The sequence below is a fragment of the Ranitomeya imitator genome, chromosome 2 (assembly GCF_032444005.1).
Source record: "Ranitomeya imitator isolate aRanImi1 chromosome 2, aRanImi1.pri, whole genome shotgun sequence".
Taxonomy (NCBI): domain Eukaryota; kingdom Metazoa; phylum Chordata; class Amphibia; order Anura; family Dendrobatidae; genus Ranitomeya; species Ranitomeya imitator.
Window position 1 is genome coordinate 228,835,720 of NC_091283.1, and position 20,659 is coordinate 228,856,378.

A 20,659-nucleotide genomic window follows, 5' to 3' on the forward strand; every position below is an offset into this window, starting at 1 on the left:
ATTGCCCAGCCACGTAGTATATTGCCCAGCCACGTAGTATATTGCCCAGCCACGTAGTATACAGCACAGAGCCACATAGTATATTGCCCAGCCACGTATGTCACCGGTTAAAAAATAAAAAATAAACATACTCTCCTTGCGATCCGAGGGCCCCTTGTAGAAAAAGAGAACGATCTGCGCTATTCCACGGATTATCGCTGGCGGTGGCCATCTTCCGGAGGTCGCGCGTGCGCAGATGGTAGTGCTCGGCTTCCCGGGGCTTCAGGAAAATGGCCGCGGGATGCCGCGCATGTGCAGATGGAGATCGCGGCGGCCATTTTCCTGAAGCCGAGTTCCATTGCAAGTCCCAGGGCTGGTGTGAGCAGGACCTATGATGACGTCGCGATCACATGACCATGACGTCACGGCAGGTCCTTGCCGCACACCAGCCCTGGGACCACAAGCTGCCGCTTGCAATGGAGCGGTCCCGGGAGCGTGGCGAGGAGCGAGAAAGGCGGCGGAGGGTGAGTATAGCAGGTTTTTTGTCTTTTTTTACTATTTTTAAAATGACCTATTTTTACTATTGATGCTGCATAGGCAGCATCAATAGTAAATAATTGGGGACACACAGGGTTAAAAGCAGCGGTAACGGAGCGTGTTACACTGCGAGCCGTTAACGCTGCCATTAACCCTGTGTGAGCGGTGGGTTTTACGGAGTGGGCGCCCAGCAGTGCGTGCAGGGGAGTAGGGGAGGGACTAATCGGACTGTGGCCGTCGCTGATTGGTCGCGGCAGCCATGACAGGCAGCTGCCGAGACCAATCAGCGAACGAATAACCGTGACAGAAGGACAGACAGACAGACGGAAGTACCCCTTAGACAATTATGTATATAGATGTCCCGTTAGCCATTTGTAGCGAAACAGTGAAGACGGGGGGGCGTGGCTAACAGCCGAAGCAGCAGAACGCACATTCTCTGAGCTCCCTTGCTGAGACTTTTAATCGGGCCAATCCGAGGGTCTTCAAAGCCCTGTTTTAACATCTGAAAGCCCCATACGCCTATCTAAGACCACCGGAATCACTTACTGGCGATCTGACTCGTTTAAATACGTTCCAAACCTCGGGGGAGACTTGAGGCCTATGACGGGCAGGCCTGGGGCCCGGCAGCAGAGAGCAAAACCCCGCCGGGTGGCTCACCCTCCCAATAGCGGGTAATAAGAACAAACAGCGCTGAGGTGAAATTCACAACTTTACCTAAAACTCCAGCGTATCCCGGAAATTCTGGTACATACGGGAGGTGAAGAAGACCCCACTGATCGGCTGGTGTTTTACCGCCCTCCCTCCCCGCCGCCTTCGTTGCGGCACCAAGCCCGAGCTCCCAGCTCGTCTACTGAGGGGACGGCACACCAAATTGGGAGCGAACACCTGCCTGCCTGCAGAGCGCCCGAAGAAATCCTCCAGCCGGACCGAAGGAGAGCTGCCTTCCTGCTGAAGCTCTGACCGGAGCAATAGAGGTGCGGCGCCGGCCTGACGGGCGTGTGCGGAGGAGCGGAGCCGCTCGCTGCGGGAGGTGAGGAGACCAACGTGATCAGGCAGGCTGTGTGAGAGCCGGCGGCGCTTCCCACTCTCCTGACCCTCTGTCCTTGCGGTGAGGCTGGGCTCGGCTGGCTGCAGTGGCATCTGGTGGGAGAGAGACTGGCGGCACTTACCTGTGCGCTGAACGCTCCAGGGCTACCTCCGGCGGGGCGTCCACCATCCAGCGGCGCCTCGTAGAATCTGATCCCCGCTGCGCTCACCGGTGGAGAGCGAGGTATAGGGGGGTGACCGACTGACGGGGGTGAGCGGTGACTGAAGTGTTCCGGCTGCTGAGGCTTCGAGCACTGGGACTGAGGTGATCGAGCCTGTGCTGATGTGTGCTGGGGGCTTCCTGACAGGTCACACTCTAGTATCCAGAGAACACAACTGATCCCCCTAAAGAGGAGCTCCCGAAACTGGGACTAAATACAGTAGACCCCCTAGTCCAAGAAGGTGCACAAGCTGAACTGCCAGAGTTTACCATCTCTCCTTAGTGCACAGAAGATAAGGTGAAGCTAGGGCAATAATAACCAAAAACGCAAACGATCACTGCCCTTCCCTTGAGGCCTTGAACTCAGAGTAATATAGTGAAAACTAGGGTTGAGCGAAACAGGTCGTTCATTTTCATAAGACGCCGACTTTTGGCAAAGTCGGGTTTCATGAAACCCGACCCGATCCCTGTGTGGGCTCGGCCATGCGGTCGGCGATCTTGGCGCCAAAGTCACGTTTCGTATGACGTGTTTAGTGCCATTTTTTCAGCCAATGAAGGAGCGTGGGCAGAGTGATGACATAGGTGTCAGGGGCGTGCACATCTATCGGCATTTTTTTTGCTTGTGCGCTGTAGCGATTTGCAATGTGTAAACCCAGCTTTTCTGTGTAGGGACGGACGAGAGAGAGAGAGAGAGAGAGAGAAATAAATAAATAAATAAAAATTAAAAATAAAACCCACTGACTTTGCATTGGGTTTCGTGTTTCGGTCGATCCCCGACTTTTTGCGATAATTGGCCGATTCCACTCGACTCGACTTTTGAGATAGTCGGGTTTTGCAAAACCCGACTCGACCCTAAAAAAGTAAAGGTCGCTCAACCCTAGTGAAAACCACTACAAGAGACACTAGATTGCTCATCTGAGCTTAAGCAGACCTGTACTGACACCTACTGGTCACATAAGGGAATTACCAGCTTTACTATTCCCTCAGAACTGCAGAACTCTATGCACTACTGCCTTGATTGAAGAGATAAAACTGACAAACTGCGAGACTGTTATGGCCCAAATAAGATGAAACTATAATAGACTCCACAGACAGCTAGAGGAGGTACTAGAAGCATCCTATTATAACCTGAAACAGTGCACAATGGTTAAATCCAGTACTAAAACACCAAGATCAACTAAAGCCAATACTCTCACTTCGCAATCAGACATGGACAAGTATCTAAAAAAGCGTCTAACCGCCGCCAGCGTTGTCAAAACAAACTACCCTTCTGACCCAGCTCCAGACGGAGAGACAGACACAGACATGGAAAGTGACTCTGATATTGGTTCAGGAGGCAAAGAGCAGCCGGTAACACGTTCCTTTATTAAACGAATCTTGTCCAAAGTATTGGAACCCATTGGGAAGGAGTTGATTGACATTAAGCAAGAGATATCCCAACAAGGCCACAGACTGGAGTCTTTAGAGAATGCCCAAAGCAACCATGTGGAATACTCCAATGCCATTTTGACCTGTATTAAAGCACAAGAGGAACAGATACAAATCGTACACTCTACTTTAGAGGATCATGAAAATAGAGAGCGCAGGAACAACATTAGGATTAAAGGTCTGCCGGAATCTGTGGCCGCTGAAGCCCTAACCAAGGCTGCTGCAGAGATATTCCGCTCCCTCCTAATAGATCAAGATCCACAAGATATGGAAATCGTAAGGATCCATAGAGCAATCCGTCCCAAGCCTAAACAAAGAGACCCTCCTCGGGATGTTTTGTGTAGATTTCTTGATTTCCGCACTAAAGATTTAATACTAAAATGCGCGAGAGAGGCGCGAGAAGTTAAGTTTGAAGGCTCATTGCTCAAACTATTCCAGGACTTATCAGCGATAACCCTGAGGAAACGCTACTTACTTAAACCATTTACAGAGGCTCTCATCCAGAAAAAACTGCAGTACCGCTGGCTTTACCCATTTGGGATACAAGTCATTACAGAGGACAAAAGACTCCAAGCCAGATTGTCGGTAGACATCAAGAAAATCTGCAAGGAGCTGAGCATCACCCTGGACCAGTATCCGGACATTGAGTCTTTTCATGTAGCCTCCTCACTGCAACCCCTTCCTACTCCGGCACCATGGCAATCTGTTTCCACACCCAAATCTCAGAAGACAAGATGCAAAGGTCCCAGAACGACTCCTACTAAAGACCAGGACACTTGAGGAGAACTTCAAGTTATATGGATAACTTTAATAGACCTGAGTCTTAATGACTCTCCCAGAGATTGGGCTCCTGTTCCCTTACCAATTGTGCACCTACTATGCACTAGTTTAAGGCATTACTTTAAAACAATGTTTTAGCTTTGGTTATCTAACACAGTTAATGTTTTGTTAGGTTACCTCCAAGCTAGCTGACAGTATGTCACTACTTTCAAACAAATATTCTAATATGTTGCACTCAAACGAGTGCGTGGTTGACCTAAATCCCTTTTTGTTGTTTCAACTTTTCCTATTTTCTATACTTTTCCCCCTCTGGCCCCTCCCCCCTCTTCACCTCCCCATGCACCTTGGGATGATCTCCTTCGAGCAATGAAATACCCAGATGGCTGATAGTCAGAAGATATTAAACCTGCTAACGTTCAACACCAAAGGGTCCAACTCTCCGATATCCAGAGGCCAAACTCTCTCGCACTTCAAGAAGAAAGGTATCGATTTACTTCTTCTACAAGAAACTCACTTTACTGACAACAAAGTCCCTTTATTTAGCAAAGCACACTACGACAGGTGGTTCCACGCCACCTCGCCACAAAAAAAGGTCAAGAGGAGTATCGGTGGCCATAGCCAAGGATATTCCTTTTCAACTCCATGATCAGATGATAGATACAAATGGTCGCTACTTGCTGGTGAAGGGGATTTTGGCGGGAGTGGTTGTAACCATATGCAATGTTTATGCCCCAAACAAGAAACAGTTGAAATGGCTGTTAGCCATATTCAAAAAAATAAGAGACTTTAGGGAAGGCATCCTCATACTGGGAGGTGACTGTAATCTAGCCCTTGAACCAAGTATAGATACTACAAAAAAAAAAAGTGCGATCTCCTTAAGAGATTTAGCCAGATTGAAGCAGTCCTTGCACTCCTTGAATCTGATAGACATTTGGCGCTACATGCACCCATCATCACGAGACTTTACCTTTTACTCTCACCCGCACGGCTCATACCACCGTACTGATTATCTATTCGCACCAAGAGCCTTATTACCCAAAATTAAGCATGTGGAGATAGTTCCCTCCCTATTTTCTGACCATTCTTATGTAACGACTGAACTAGTACTGTCCAAGCAATTTTCCCCGTGCAGAACTTGGCAACTAAATGATTCCTTACTTGATAATGCTGCAAATAAAATACGTATCCAAAAAGCCATAACAACATATTTTGAGATAAATAATAATGCGGAGACATCACCGCTAATAATCTGGGAGGCACATAAGTCGGTGATTAGAGGAGAATTTATATCAATAGCATCCTATTTGAATAAAATGAAAGGCAGGGAGATTGACTCTCTTTATGAAGAGATAAAACGCTTAGAATCCCAACATAAGAAAACCTTACTGCCACAAACCCTGATAGAACTCACAACCAAGAGGCAAAGATTAAAAGACATCCTAAGAGAGCAATCAGCTAAGTTCTTTGCTTCTTGGAAAAACCGTATATATTTGTACATGGAGATAAGGCCTCAAAACTAACCATGTCACTAATTAAAAAAAGACAGGCCCGCACATTCATCTTATTAAAACAAAATCAGGTTTAAAGACCCAGAACTACTCCGAGATAGAGAAAGTATTCTTGTTCTACTATAAATCCTTATATCAATTATGCCCGGAAGAAGGAGAAAAAGAAAAAAACCAAAAGAGACAAGATATCCAATCCTTTTTAAAACACTTAAAGCTCCCGACCCTATCTTAATCCCAACAAGTACAATTAGTAAAGCCATTTACTCTTGCGGAACTCCGGTCGGCCCTGTTGAAGTGTCCTAAAGGGAAAGCACCAGGCCCAGACGGCTTCTCGACTCATTATTACAGCACCAATTCTGAGATCTTGGTCCTCCATTTGCTCAACATGTGTAATGGTCTTCGGGAGGGGGGGGGGTGGCACCATGGCAGCTACTTGAAGCCAGGATCTCACTGATCTATAAAGAAGGGAAAGACCCGGAACAATGTGGCAGTTATAGACCCATATCATTGTTAAATACTGATCTGAAGATATATGCGAGAATGATGGCAGACAGGGTTGCGGTGGTGCTCCCCCAATTAATCTCCTTAAGCCAATCTGGATTCATGAAAAGAAGAGAGGGGAAAGACAATACTTACAAAATCCTACATTTAATGCAATTTGCTAAACTAAGAAAGCTACCAATTGCACTAATGAGTATTGATGCCGAGAAGGCATTTGATAGGGTCGACTGGGTTTTCCTACAAGAAACATTATCACAATTTGGCTTTCCCCCATCAGCAATATCCGCCATCATGGGAATGTACTCATGTCCCTCAGCTAGAATTAAACTTAATGGATCTTTGACAGACTCATTTCAGATTCACAATGGTACGAGACAGGGCTGCCCCCTATCCCCGTTGTTATTTGTATTATCAATCGCACCACTCTTACAAGCCATCCAACAATGTAATGAAATAACAGGCCTGCAGATACAGGGAGCCCACTACAAAACTGCAGCTTTTGCGGATGACCTATTGTTGGTAATCTCTAGACCACTGAGGAGTATCCCAGCCATACTAGCTACCCTGGAAAAGTTCAGCGAATTATCAAACTTCAAAATAAATGAAACAAAATCGAAATTCTTAAATTTAGGCCTGCCAATACATGTAGAAAATAAGCTTAAACTAACATACTCATTCCCTTGGCAACCGAAAAGCCTTAAATACTTGGGTATACAGTTGTGCGCGTCAGATAAAGACTTATTTGAACTAAATTTCAATCAGCTACTGAGAAACACAGCGGAAACCTTCCACTCTTGGAAGGACACACATTTGTCGTGGGTGGGTAGAAAAAATATATTAAAAAGCATAATCCTCCCAAAGTTTCTTTACGTATTTAACATGCTTCCAATCCAAGTCCCCTCATCCTTCCTCTCTAAAGTGCATTCCCTTTTTTTTCAGTTACATTTGGCGAAAAAGTAAACCGCGGATTAATTCAAAAACCCTAACATTACCAAAAGAGATGGGAGGAATGAGCGCTCCAGACATAATAAAATACTATCATGCAGCACACATTTCAAGAACAATTAAACTGGATCAGAAACACTGAAAGCAAACAATGGCTAAATATAGAAGAAGAAATGTCACCTCTCCCTTTGCGATCTATACTACTTGGACAAAACGCTGACCTTACCCCCAACAAAAATAAAAAACATTCACACCTTAGCCACAATTAAAGAATGGGAAATATATCGCCATCATTTGGCTCCCCCTATATCTCCCTTAGCAAAAATCGCAGACTTGTTGGATTCCCTCCCAAAACAAGCTACACAAATTCCATTAGAGCGCATACTGAAAGACGGCGTCCCTATACCATTGGACGATTTACACAAAATCCCAGGTCTCTCAGGCCTAACTTTCCTGCAACACAGAAAACTCTCTCATATAACAAATCAATATAGTGCCAGGCCGATCTCAACAGATCATTAACCGCTTACAAAAGACTATGTGCGGAGCTGAGACCTCCTACCAAGGTCCTGTCAACTATATATCAATCATTAATCAAAATAGACACAACATTGAAGCGCGCCTACTTGGCCAGATGGGAAAAGGACTTGGGTTGCTCCTTTACTGACTCACAAATCAAACACATTTATAGGAACTCGCACGGTCACTCAAAATGTCTGAGAATCCAAGAAAATTCTTTTAAACTAGTCACTAGATGGTATATCACGCCCAAACAGGTCCAAAGATGGCATCATGCTACGTCTGCTGACTGCTGGAGATGTGGCAATGAAGAAGGCAGCTACCTACACATATGGTGGTCCTGCTCGACTTTAGCCGCCCTCTGGAAAGAGGTTAATTCAATGATATACAAACTACTAAATAAGCGCACCACATGTAAACCCGAAAATATATTCCTGCACATTCCAATTTGGACAAATGACAGAGCGGCCGACAAATTGGCTCAATTCATCATAGCAGCAGGGAAATCCTTGATCCCGCTACACTGGAACTCCAAGACGATACCCACAACCACCCGACTACATCTTAAAATAGAACAATTATATCACATAGAAGAATTGGCTGCCAGAGTCAATCATAACTTAGAAAACTTTCACCGTGTCTGGAAACCTTGGACCCTTTACAGAACACAACAAGCTTTCCTTTCAAGGATAACAGAAACAACGCCTTAAGCCATTATACTAACATCCCAGGTGTCGCTCGTTACCCCCCCCCCCCATCCCTACTCTTCTGACCCTAACTTTCATTCTCTTACTTCATCCATCTTTTCTTTTCCTCTAATGTACTGTACACGCTGATCTCTCTCTTTACCAGATTTATCTTTCGAAATTTGTGCCAAGAATAGAGTTTACTTTATTTGACAAAAAGATACTATGTATGAATATATATATATATATATATATATATATATATATATATATATATCTGACAAATGGCACTTAAAGAATTAGAAACAAGTGATATTCTTGTATTATACTCTATTTTCTAAAATTGATTTATGTTATCGTTAATTCACTGAAGATGATTGTATAAACATGCTTTTCAATAAAAAGAACATTGAAAGAAAGAAGAAACAGTGAAGACGATGGCATTCTCCAGCACTATGTGTGCTATTTATATGGGCAATAGATGGCATTCTCCAGCACTATGTGTGCTATTTATATGGGCAATAGATGGCATTCTCCAGAACTATGTACTATTTATATGGGCAGTATATGGCATTCTGCAGCACTATGTGTACTATTGGTGTGGGCACTGGATGGCATTCTCCAGAACTAGCTGTACTATTTATATGGGCATTGGATGGCATTCTCCAGCTCTATGTGTACTGTTGGTGTGGGCACTGGATGGCATTCTCCAGAACTATGTGTACTATTTATATGGGCACTGGATGGCATTCTCCAGCACTATATGTACTATTGATGTGGGCAGTGGATGGCATTCTCCAGCACTATGTGTGCTATTTATATGGGCAGTGGTTGGCATTCTCCAGCACTATGTGTAATATTGGTGTGGGCAGTGGATGGCATTCTCCAGCACTATGTGTACTATTTATATGGGCAGTGGATGGCATTCTGCAGCACCATGTGTGACTACAGAACTGGCTAACGAGCATCTATAAGCGAGTTGTGGAGAAACATTGAAGACTACGGCATTCTCCAGAACTATGTGTGCTATTGGTGTAGGCACTGAATGGCATTCTCCAGCTAGCACTATACAGTTAGGGCCAGAAATATTTGGACAGTGACACAAGTTTTGTTATTTTAGCTGTTTACAAAAACATGTTCATAAATACAATTATATATATAATATGGGCTGAAAGTGCACACTCCCAGCTGCAATATGATAGTTTCCACATCCAAATCGGAGAAAGGGTTTAGGAATCATAGCTCTGTAATGCATAGCGTCCTCTTTTTCAAGGGACCAAAAGTAATTGGACAATGGACTCTAAGGGCTGCAATTAACTCTGAAGGCGTCTCCCTCGTTAACCTGTAATCAATGAAGTAGTTAAAAGGTCAGGGGTGGATTCCAGGTGTGTGGTTTTGCATTTGGAAGCTGTTGCTGTGAGCAGACAACATGCGGTCAAAGGAACTCTGAATTGAGGTGAAGCAGAACATCCTGAGGCTGGAAAAAAAGAAAAAATCCATCAGAGAGATAGCAGACATGCTTGGAGTAGCAAAATCAACAGTTGGGTACATTCTGAGAAAAAAGGAATTGACTGGTGAGCTTGGGAACTCAAAAAGGCCTGGGCGTCCACGGATGACAACAGTGGTGGATGATCGCCGCATACTTAATTTGGTGAAGAAGAACCCGTTCACAACATCAACTGAAGTCCAGAACACTCTCAGTGAAGTAGGTGTATCTGTCTCTAAGTCAACAGTAAAGAGAAAACTCCATGACAGTAAATACAAAGGGTTCACATCTAGATGCAAACCATTCATCAATACCAAAAATAGACAGGCCAGAGTTAAATTTGCAGAAAAACACCTCAAGAAGCCAGCTCAGTTCTGGAAAAGTATTCTATGGACAGATGAGACAAAGATCAACCTGTACCAGAATGATGGGAAGAAAAAAGTTTGGAGAAGAAAGGGAACGGCACATGATCCACGGCACACCACATCCTCTGTAAAACATGGTGGAGGCAACGTGATGGCATGGGCATGCATGGCTTTCAATGGCACTGGGTCACTTGTGTTTATTGATGACATAAGAGCAGACAAGAGTAGCCGGATGAATTCTGAAGTGTACCGGGATATACTTTCAGCCCAGATTCAGCCAAATGCTGCAAAGTTGATTGGACGGCGCTTCATAGTACAGATGGACAATGACCCCAAGCATACAGCCAAAGCTACCCAGGAGTTCATGAGTGCCAAAAAGTGGAACATTCTGCAATGGCCAAGTCAATCTCCAGATCTAAACCCAATTGAGCATGCATTTCACTTGCTCAAATCCAGACTTAAGACGGAAAGACCCACAAACAAGCAAGACCTGAAGGCTGCGGCTGTAAAGGCCTGGCAAAGCATTAAGAAGGAGGAAACCCAGCGTTTGGTGATGTCCATGGGTTCCAGACTTAAGGCAGTGATTGCCTCCAAAGGATTTGCAACAAAATATTGAAAATAAAAATATTTTGTTTGGGTTATGTTTATTTGTCCAATTACTTTTGACCTCCTAAAATGTGGAGTGTTTGTAAAGAAATGTGTACAATTCCTACATTTTCTATCAGATATTTTTGTTCAACCCTTCAAATTAAACGTTACAATCTGCACTTGAATTCTGTTGTAGAGGTTTCATTTCAAATCCAATGTGGTGGCATGCAGAGCCCAAATCGCGAAAATTGTGTCACTGTCCAAATATTTCTGGCCCTAACTGTATGTACTATTGTTGTGGGCAGAGGATGGCATTCTCCAGCATTATGTGTGCTATTTATATGGGCATTGGATGGCATTCTCCAGCACTGTGTGTGCTATTTATATGGGCAGTGGATGGCATTATCCAGCACTATATGTACTATTGTTGTGGGCAGTGGATGGCATTCTCCAGCACTGTGCGTGTTATTTATATGGGCAGTGGTTGGCATTCTCCAGCACTATGTGTACTATTGGTGTGGGCAGTGGATGGCATTCTCCAGCACTATGTGTACTATTGGTGTGGGCAGTGGATGGCATTCTCCAGCACTATGTGTGGTATTTATATGGTCAGTTCATAGCATTCTCCAGCACCATGTGTGACTCCAGAACTGGCTAACGAGCATCTATAAAGTATGTCCCGTTAGCCAGTTGTAGAGAAACATTGAACAGTATGGCATTCTCCAGCACTATGTGTGCTATTTATATGGGCCTTGGATGGCATTCTCCAGTACTATGTGTGGTATTTATATGGGCATTGGATGGCATTCTCCAGCACTATGTGTACTATTTATATGGGCATTGGATGGCATTCTCCAGTACTATGTGTGCTATTTATATGGGCATTGGATGGCATTCTCCAGCACTATGTGTGGTATTTATATGGTCAGTTCATAGTATTCTCCAGCACCATGTGTGACTCCAGAACTGGCTAACGAGCTTCTATATAGTATGTCCTGTTAGCCAGTTATAGAGAAACATTGAAGACTATGGCATTCTCCAGAACTATGTGTACTACCAGATGGTTGCCCGATTCTAACGCATCAGGTATTCTAGAATATGCATGTGCACGCAGCCACGTAGTATATTGGACAGCGACGTAGTATATTGCCCAGCCATGTAGTATATTGCCCAGTTACGTAGTATATTGCCCAGCCACATAGTATACAGCACAGAGCCACGTAGTATTTTGCCCAGCCACATAGTATATTGCTCAGCCACGTAGCATATTGCCCAGCCATGTATTATATTGCCCAGCCACGTAGCATATTGCCCAGTCATGTAGTATATTGCCCAGCCACATAGTATACAGCACAGAGCCACGTAGTATTTTGCCCAGCCACGTAGTATATTGCCCAGCCACATAGTATATTGCTCAGCCACGTAGCATATTGCCCAGCCATGTAGTATATTGCCCAGCCACGTAGCATATTGCCCAGCCATGTAGTATATTGCCCAGTCATGTAGTATATTGCCCAGCCATGTAGTATCTTGCCCAGCCATGCAATATATTGCCCAGCCACGTAGTATATTGCCCAGGGACATAGTATATTGCCCAGCGACATAGTATATTGCCCAGCCACATAGTATATTGCCCAGTTACGTAGTATATTGCCCAGCCACGTAGTATATTGCCCAGCCACGTAGTATATTGCCCAGTCACGTAGTATATTGCCCAGCCACATAGTATATTGGCCAGCCACGTAGCATATTGCCCAGCCACGTAGTATATTGCCCAGCCCCGTAGTATATTGCCCAGCCACGTAGTATATTGCCCAGTTACGTAGTATATTGCCCAGTTACGTAGTATATTGCCCAGTTACGTAGTATATTGCCCAGTCACATAGTATATTGCCCAGCCACGTAGTATATTGCCCAGCCACGTAGCATATTGCCCAGCCATGTAGTATATTGCCCAGTTACCTAGTATATTGCCCAGCCCCGTAGTATATTGCCCAGTTACGTACTATATTGCCCAGCCATGTAGTATATTGCCCAGTTACGTAGTATATTGCCCAGCCCAGTAGTATATTGCCCAGTTACGTAGTATATTGCCCAGCCATGTAGTATATTGCCCAGCCACGTAGTATATTGCCCAGCCATGTAGTATATTGCCCAGTTACGTAGTATATTGCCCAGCCCCGTAGTATATTGCCCAGCCACGTAGTATATTGCCCAGCCACGTAGTATATTGCCCAGCCACGTAGTATATTGCCCAGCCACGTAGTATATTGCCCAGCCATGTAGTATATTGCCCAGTTATGTAGTATATTGCCCAGCCCCGTAGTATATTGCCCAGTTACGTAGTATATTGCCCAGTCACGTAGTATATTGCCCAGCCACGTAGTATATTGCCCAGCCACGTAGTATACAGCACAGAGCCATGTAGAATATTGCCCAGCCACGTATGTCGCCGGTTAAAAAATAAAAAATAAACATACTCACCTTCCGATCCGAGGGCCCCTTGTAGAAAAAGAGCGCGATCTGCGCAATTCCATGGATTATCGCTGGCGGCGGCCATCTTCCGGAGGTCGCGCGTGCACAGATGGTAGTGCTCGGCTTCCCGGGACTTCAGGAAAATGGCCACAGGATGCCGCGCGTGCGCAGATGGAGATCGCGGCGGCCATTTTCCTGAAGCCGAGTTCCATTGCAAGTCCCAGGGCTGTTGTGAGCAGGACCTATGATGACGTCGCGATCACATGACCGTGACATCACGGCAGGTCCTTGCCGCACATCAGCCCTGGGACGGGACCGGAAGCTTCCGCTTGGAATGGAGCGGTCCCAGGAGCGTGGCGAGGAGCGAGAAAGGCGGCGGAGGGTGAGTATAGCAGGTTTTTTGTTTTTTTTTTATTTGTAACATGACCTATTTTTACTATTGATGCTGCATAGGCAGCATCAATAGTAAACAGTTGGGGACACACAGGGTTAATAGCAGCGGTAACGGAGCGTGTTACACCGCGGGCCGTTACCGCTGCCATTAACCCTGTGTGGGTGTAGGGGATTACGGAGCGAGCGCCGGTCAGTGCGTGCAGGGGAGTAGGGGAGGGACTTATCACACTGTGGCCGTCGCTGATTGGTTGTGGCAGCCATGACAGGCAGCTGCCGAGACCAATCAGCGAACGAGTAACTGTGACAAAAGGACAGACAGAAAGACGGAAGTACCCCTTAGACAATTATGTATATAGATTTATATGGGCATTGGATGGCATTCTGCAGCACTATGTGTACTATTTATATGGGCATTAGATGGCATTCTCCAGCATTATGTGTTCTATTAATATGGGCAGTGGTTGGCATTCTCCAGCACTATATGTACTATTGGTGTGGGAACTGGATGGCATTCCCCAGCACTATATGTACTATTGGTGTGGGCACTGGATGGCATTCTCCAGAACTATGTGTACTATTTAGATGGGCATTAGATGGCATTCTCCAGCACTTTGTGTGCTATTTATATGGGCAGTGGTTGGCATTCTCCAGCACTATGTGTACTATTGGTATGGGCACTGGATGGCATTCTCCAGCACTATATGTACTATTGTTGTAGGCAGTGGATGGCATTCTCCAGCACTATGTGTACTATTGGTATGGGCACTGGATGGCATTCTCCAGCACTATATGTACTATTGTTGTGGGCATTGGATGACATTCTCCAGAACTATGTGTACTATTTATATGGGCCATGGATGGCATTCTCCAGCACTATGTGTGCTATTTATATGGGTATTGGATGGCATTCTCCAGCACTATGTGTGCCATTTATATGGGCAGTGGTGGAATTTTCCATCACTATGTGTACTATTGGTGTGGGCACTGGATGGCATTCTCCAGCACTATGTGTACTATTGGTTTGGGCACTGAATGGCATTCTCCAGAACTATGTGTACTATTTATATGGGCATTGGATGGCATTCTCCAGAACTATGTGTGCTATTTATATAACATAGTAACATAGTAACATAGTTAGTAAGGCCGAAAAAAGACATTTGTCCATCCAGTTCAGCCTATATTCCATCATAATAAATCCCCAGACCTACGTCCTTCTACAGAACCTAATAATTGTATGATACAATATTGTTCTGCTCCAGGAAGACATCCAGGCCTCTCTTGAACCCCTCGATTGAGTTCGCCATCACCACCTCCTCAGGCAAGCAATTCCAGATTCTCACTGCCCTAACAGTAAAGAATCCTCTTCTATGTTGGTGGAAAAACCTTCTCTCCTCCAGACGCAAAGAATGCCCCCTTGTGCCCGTCACCTTCCTTGGTATAAACAGATCCTCAGCGAGATATTTGTATTGTCCCGTTATATACTTATACATGGTTATTAGATCGCCCCTCAGTCGTCTTTTTTCTAGACTAAATAATCCTAATTTCGCTAATCTATCTGGGTATTGTAGTTCTCCCATCCCCTTTATTAATTTTGTTGCCCTCCTTTGTACTCTCTCTAGTTCCATTATATCCTTTCTGAGCACCGGTGCCCAAAACTGGACACAGTACTCCATGTGCGGTCTAACTAGGGATTTGTACAGAGGCAGTATAATGCTCTCATCATGTGTATCCAGACCTCTTTTAATGCACCCCATGATCCTGTTTGCCTTGGCAGCTGCTGCCTGGCACTGGCTGCTCCAGGTAAGTTTATCATTAACTAGGATCCCCAAGTCCTTCTCCCTGTCAGATTTACCCAGTGGTTTCCCATTCAGTGTGTAATGGTGATATTTATTCCTTCTTCCCATGTGTATAACCTTACATTTATCATTGTTAAACCTCATCTGCCACCTTTCAGCCCAAGTTTCCTACCTTTCCAGATCCATCTGTAGCAGAATACTATCTTCTCTTGTATTAACTGCTTTACATAGTTTTGTATCATCTGCAAATATCGATATTTTACTGTGTAAACCTTCTACCAGATCATTAATGAATATGTTGAAGAGAACAGGTCCCAATACTGACCCCTGCGGTACCCCACTGGTCACAGCGACCCAGTTAGAGACTATACCATTTATAACCACCCTCTGCTTTCTATCACTTAGCCAGTTACTAACCCATTTACATACATTTTCCCCCAGACCAAGCATTCTCATTTTGTGTACCAACCTCTTGTGCGGCACGGTATCAAACGCTTTGGAAAAATCGAGATATACCACGTCCAATGACTCACCGTGGTCCAGCCTATAGCTTACCTCTTCATAAAAACTGATTAGATTGGTTTGACAGGAGCGATTTCTCATAAACCCATGCTGATATGGAGCTAAACAGTTATTCTCATTGAGATAATCCAGAATAACATCCCTCAGAAACCCTTCAAATATTTTACCAACAATAGAGGTTAGACTCACTGGCCTATAATTTCCAGGTTCACTTTTAGAGCCCTTTTTGAATATTGGCACCACATTTGCTATGCGCCAGTCCTGCGGAACAGACCCTGTCGCTATAGAGTCCCTAAAAATAAGAAATAATGGTTTATCTATTATATTACTTAGTTCTCTTAGTACTCGTGGGTGTATGCCATCCGGACCCGGAGATTTATCTATTTTAATCTTATTTAGCCGGTTTCGCACCTCTTCTTGGGTTAGATTCAACTATATCAATAGTAAAAGAATAAAAACTGAAAATGTAGGCCCCTTAAAAAATAGTGAGGAAAGAATGGTTGTAGATGACGAGGAAAAAGCTAACATATTAAACACCTTCTTCTCCATGGTATTCACGGTGGAAAATGAAATGCTAGGTGAAATCCCAAGAAACAATGAAAACCCTATATTAAGGGTCACCAATCTAACCCAAGAAGAGGTGCGAAACCGGCTAAATAAGATTAAAATAGATAAATCTCCGGGTCCGGATGGCATACACCCACGAGTACTAAGAGAACTAAGTAATGTAATAGATAAACCATTATTTCTTATTTTTAGTGACTCTATAGCGACAGGGTCTGTTCCGCAGGACTGGCGCATAGCAAATGTGGTGCCAATATTCAAAAAGGGCTCTAAAAGTGAACCTGGAAATTATAGGCCAGTAAGTCTAACCTCTATTGTTGGTAAAATATTTGAAGGGTTTCTGAAGGATGTTATTCTGGATTATCTCAATGAGAATAACTGTTTAACTCCATATCAGCATGGGTTTATGAGAAATCGCTCCTGTCAAACCAATCTAATCAGTTTTTATGAAGAGGTAAGCTATAGGCTGGACCACGGTGAGTCATTGGACGTGGTATATCTCGATTTTTCCAAAGCGTTTGATACCGTGCCGCACAAGAGGTTGGTACACAAAATGAGAATGCTTGGTCTGGGGGAAAATGTGTGTAAATGGGTTAGTAACTGGCTTAGTGATAGAAAGCAGAGGGTGGTTATAAATGGTATAGTCTCTAACTGGGTCGCTGTGACCAGTGGGGTACCGCAGGGGTCAGTATTGGGACCTGTTCTCTTCAACATATTCATTAATGATCTGGTAGAAGGTTTACACAGTAAAATATCGATATTTGCAGATGATACAAAACTATGTAAAGCAGTTAATACAAGAGAAGATAGTATTCTGCTACAGATGGATCTGGATAAGTTGGAAACTTGGGCTGAAAGGTGGCAGATGAGGTTTAACAATGATAAATGTAAGGTTATACACATGGGAAGAAGGAATCAATATCACCATTACACACTGAATGGGAAACCACTGGGTAAATCTGACAGGGAGAAGGACTTGGGGATCCTAGTTAATGATAAACTTACCTGGAGCAGCCAGTGCCAGGCAGCAGCTGCCAAGGCAAACAGGATCATGGGGTGCATTAAAAGAGGTCTGGATACACATGATGAGAGCATTATACTGCCTCTGTACAAATCCCTAGTTAGACCGCACATGGAGTACTGTGTCCAGTTTTGGGCACCGGTGCTCAGAAAGGATATAATGGAACTAGAGAGAGTACAAAGGAGGGCAACAAAATTAATAAAGGGGATGGGAGAACTACAATACCCAGATAGATTAGCGAAATTAGGATTATTTAGTCTAGAAAAAAGACGACTGAGGGGCGATCTAATAACCATGTATAAGTATATAAGGGGACAATACAAATATCTCGCTGAGGATCTGTTTATACCAAGGAAGGTGACGGGCACAAGGGGGCATTCTTTGCGTCTGGAGGAGAGAAGGTTTTTCCACCAACATAGAAGAGGATTCTTTACTGTTAGGGCAGTGAGAATCTGGAATTGCTTGCCTGAGGAGGTGGTGATGGCGAACTCAGTCGAGGGGTTCAAGAGAGGCCTGGATGTCTTCCTGGAGCAGAACAATATTGTATCATACAATTATTAGGTTCTGTAGAAGGACGTAGATCTGGGGATTTATTATGATGGAATATAGGCTGAACTGGATGGACAAATGTCTTTTTTCGGCCTTACTAACTATGTTACTATGTTACTATGTAGATTGGTGACCCTTAATATAGGGTTTTCATTGTTTCTTGGGATTTCACCTAGCATTTCATTTTCCATCGTGAATACCGTGGAGAAGAAGGTGTTTAACATGTTAGCTTTTTCCTCGTCATCTACAACCATTCTTTCCTCACTATTTTTTAAGGGGCTACATTTTCAATTTTTATTCTTTTACTATTGATATAGTTGAAGAACAGTTTGGGATTAGTTTTACTCTCCTTAGCAATGTGCTTCTCTGTTTCCTTTTTGGCAGCTTTAATTAGTTTTTTAGATAAAGTATTTTTCTCCCTATAGTTTTTTAGAGCTTCAATGGTGCCATCCTGCTTTAGTAGTGCAAATGCTTTCTTTTTACTGTTAATTACCTGTCTTACTTCTTTGTTTAGCCACATTGGGTTTTTCCTATTTCTAATCCTTTTATTCCCACAAGGTATAAACCGCTTACACTGCCTATTTAGGATGTTCTTAAACATTTCCCATTTATTATCTGTATTCTTATTTCTGAGGATATTGTCCCAGTCTACCAGATTAAGGGCATCTCTAAGCTGGTCAAACTTTGCCTTCCTAAAGTTCAGTGTTTTTGTGACTCCCTGACAAGTCCCCCTAGTGAAAGACAGGTGAAACTGCACAATATTGTGGTCGCTATTTCCTAGATGCCCAACCACCTGCAGATTTGTTATTCTGTCAGGTCTATTAGATAGTATTAGGTCTAAAAGTGCTGCTCCTCTGGTTGGATTCTGCACCAATTGTGAAAGATAATTTTTCTTGGTTATTAGCAGAAACCTGTTGCCTTTATGGGTTTCACAGGTTTCTGTTTCCCAGTTAATATCCGGGTAGTTAAAGTCCCCCATAACCAGGACCTCATTATGGGTTGCAGCTTCATCTATCTGCTTTAGAAGTAGACTTTTCATGGTTTCTGTTATATTTGGGGGTTTGTAACAGACCCCAATGAGAATTTTGTTACCATTTTTCCCTCCATGAATTTTGACCCATATGGACTCGACATCCTCATTCCCTTCGCTAATATCCTCCCTTAAAGTGGACTTTAGACAAGACTTTACATAGAGACAAACCCCTCCTCCTCTCCGATTTTTACGATCCTTTCTAAACAGACTGTAACCCTGTAAGTTAACTGCCCAGTCATAGCTTTCATCTAATCATGTCTCGGTTATTCCCACTATGTCAAAGTTACCTGTAGATATTTCTGCTTCTAGTTCTTCCATCTTGTTTGTCAGGCTTCTGGCGTTTGCGAGCATGCAGTTTAGAGGATTTTGTTTTGTTCCAATCTCCTCGCTGTGGTTGTTTTAGAAATGTTCTTACCTCCCATCTAAGTATGTTTTCCTGGGTCTTCTTTGTTCAAGTCTAATGTTTTTCTTCCCGTCCCCTCTTCTTCTAGTTTAACGCCCTCCTGATGAGTGTAGCGAGTCTTCTGGCGAATGTGTGTTTCCCAGGTTTGTTGAGGTGTAGTCCGTCTCTGGCGAGGAGTCCATTGTACCAGTAATTCACACCGTGGTCCAGGAATCCGAATCCTTGTTGTCTGCACCATCGTCTTAGCCAGTTGTTTGCATCAAGGATCCTGTTCCATCTCCTGGTGCCATGCCCGTCTACTGGAAGGATAGAAGAAAAAACTACCTGTGCATCCAGTTCCTTTACTTTCTTCCCCAACTCTTCAAAGTCCTTGCAGATTGTCAGTAGGTCCTTCCTTGCCGTGTCATTGGTGCCAACATGTATCAGAAGAAATGGGTGGACGTCCTTGGAGCTGAAGAGCTTTGGTATCCTATCGGTCACATCCTTGATCATCGCACCTGGGCATTGGATGGGCATTGGATGGCATTCTACAGCACTATGTGTGCCATTTATATGGGTAGTCGTTGGAATTCTCCAGCACTATGTGTACTATTGGTGTCGGCGCTGAATGGCATTCTCCAGCACTATGTGTACTATTGGTGTGGGCACTGGATGGCATTCTCCAGCACTATGTGTACTATTGGTGTGGGAACTGGATGGCATTCTCCAGCACTATGTGTACTGTTGGTGTGGGCACTAAATGGCATTCTCCAGCACTATGTGTGCTATTTATATGGGCATTGGATGGCATTCTACAGCACTATGTGTGCTATTTATATGGGCATTGGATGGTGTTATCCAGCACTATATGTGCCAATTATATGGGCAGTGGTTGGAATTCTCCAGCACTATGTGTACTATTGGTGCGGGCACTGAATGGCATTCTCCAGCACTATGTGTACTATTGGTGCGGGCACTGAATGGCATTCTCCAGCACTATGTGTACTATTGGTGTCGGCACTGGATGGAATTCTCCAGCACTATGTGTACTATTGGTGTGGGCACTGGATAGCATTCTCCAGCACTATGTGTACTGTTGGTGTGGGCACTGAATGGCATTCTCCAGCACTATGTGTGCTATTTATATTTACATTTGATGGCATTCTCCAGCACTATGTGTGCTATTTATGTGGGCAGTGGATGGCATTCTGCAGCACTATGTGTACTGTTGGTGTGGGCACTGGATGGCATTCTCCAGAACTATGTGTACTGTTGGTGTGGGCACTGGATGGCATTCTCCAGAACTATGTGTACTGTTGGTGTGGGCATTGGATGGCATTCTCCTGCACTATGTGT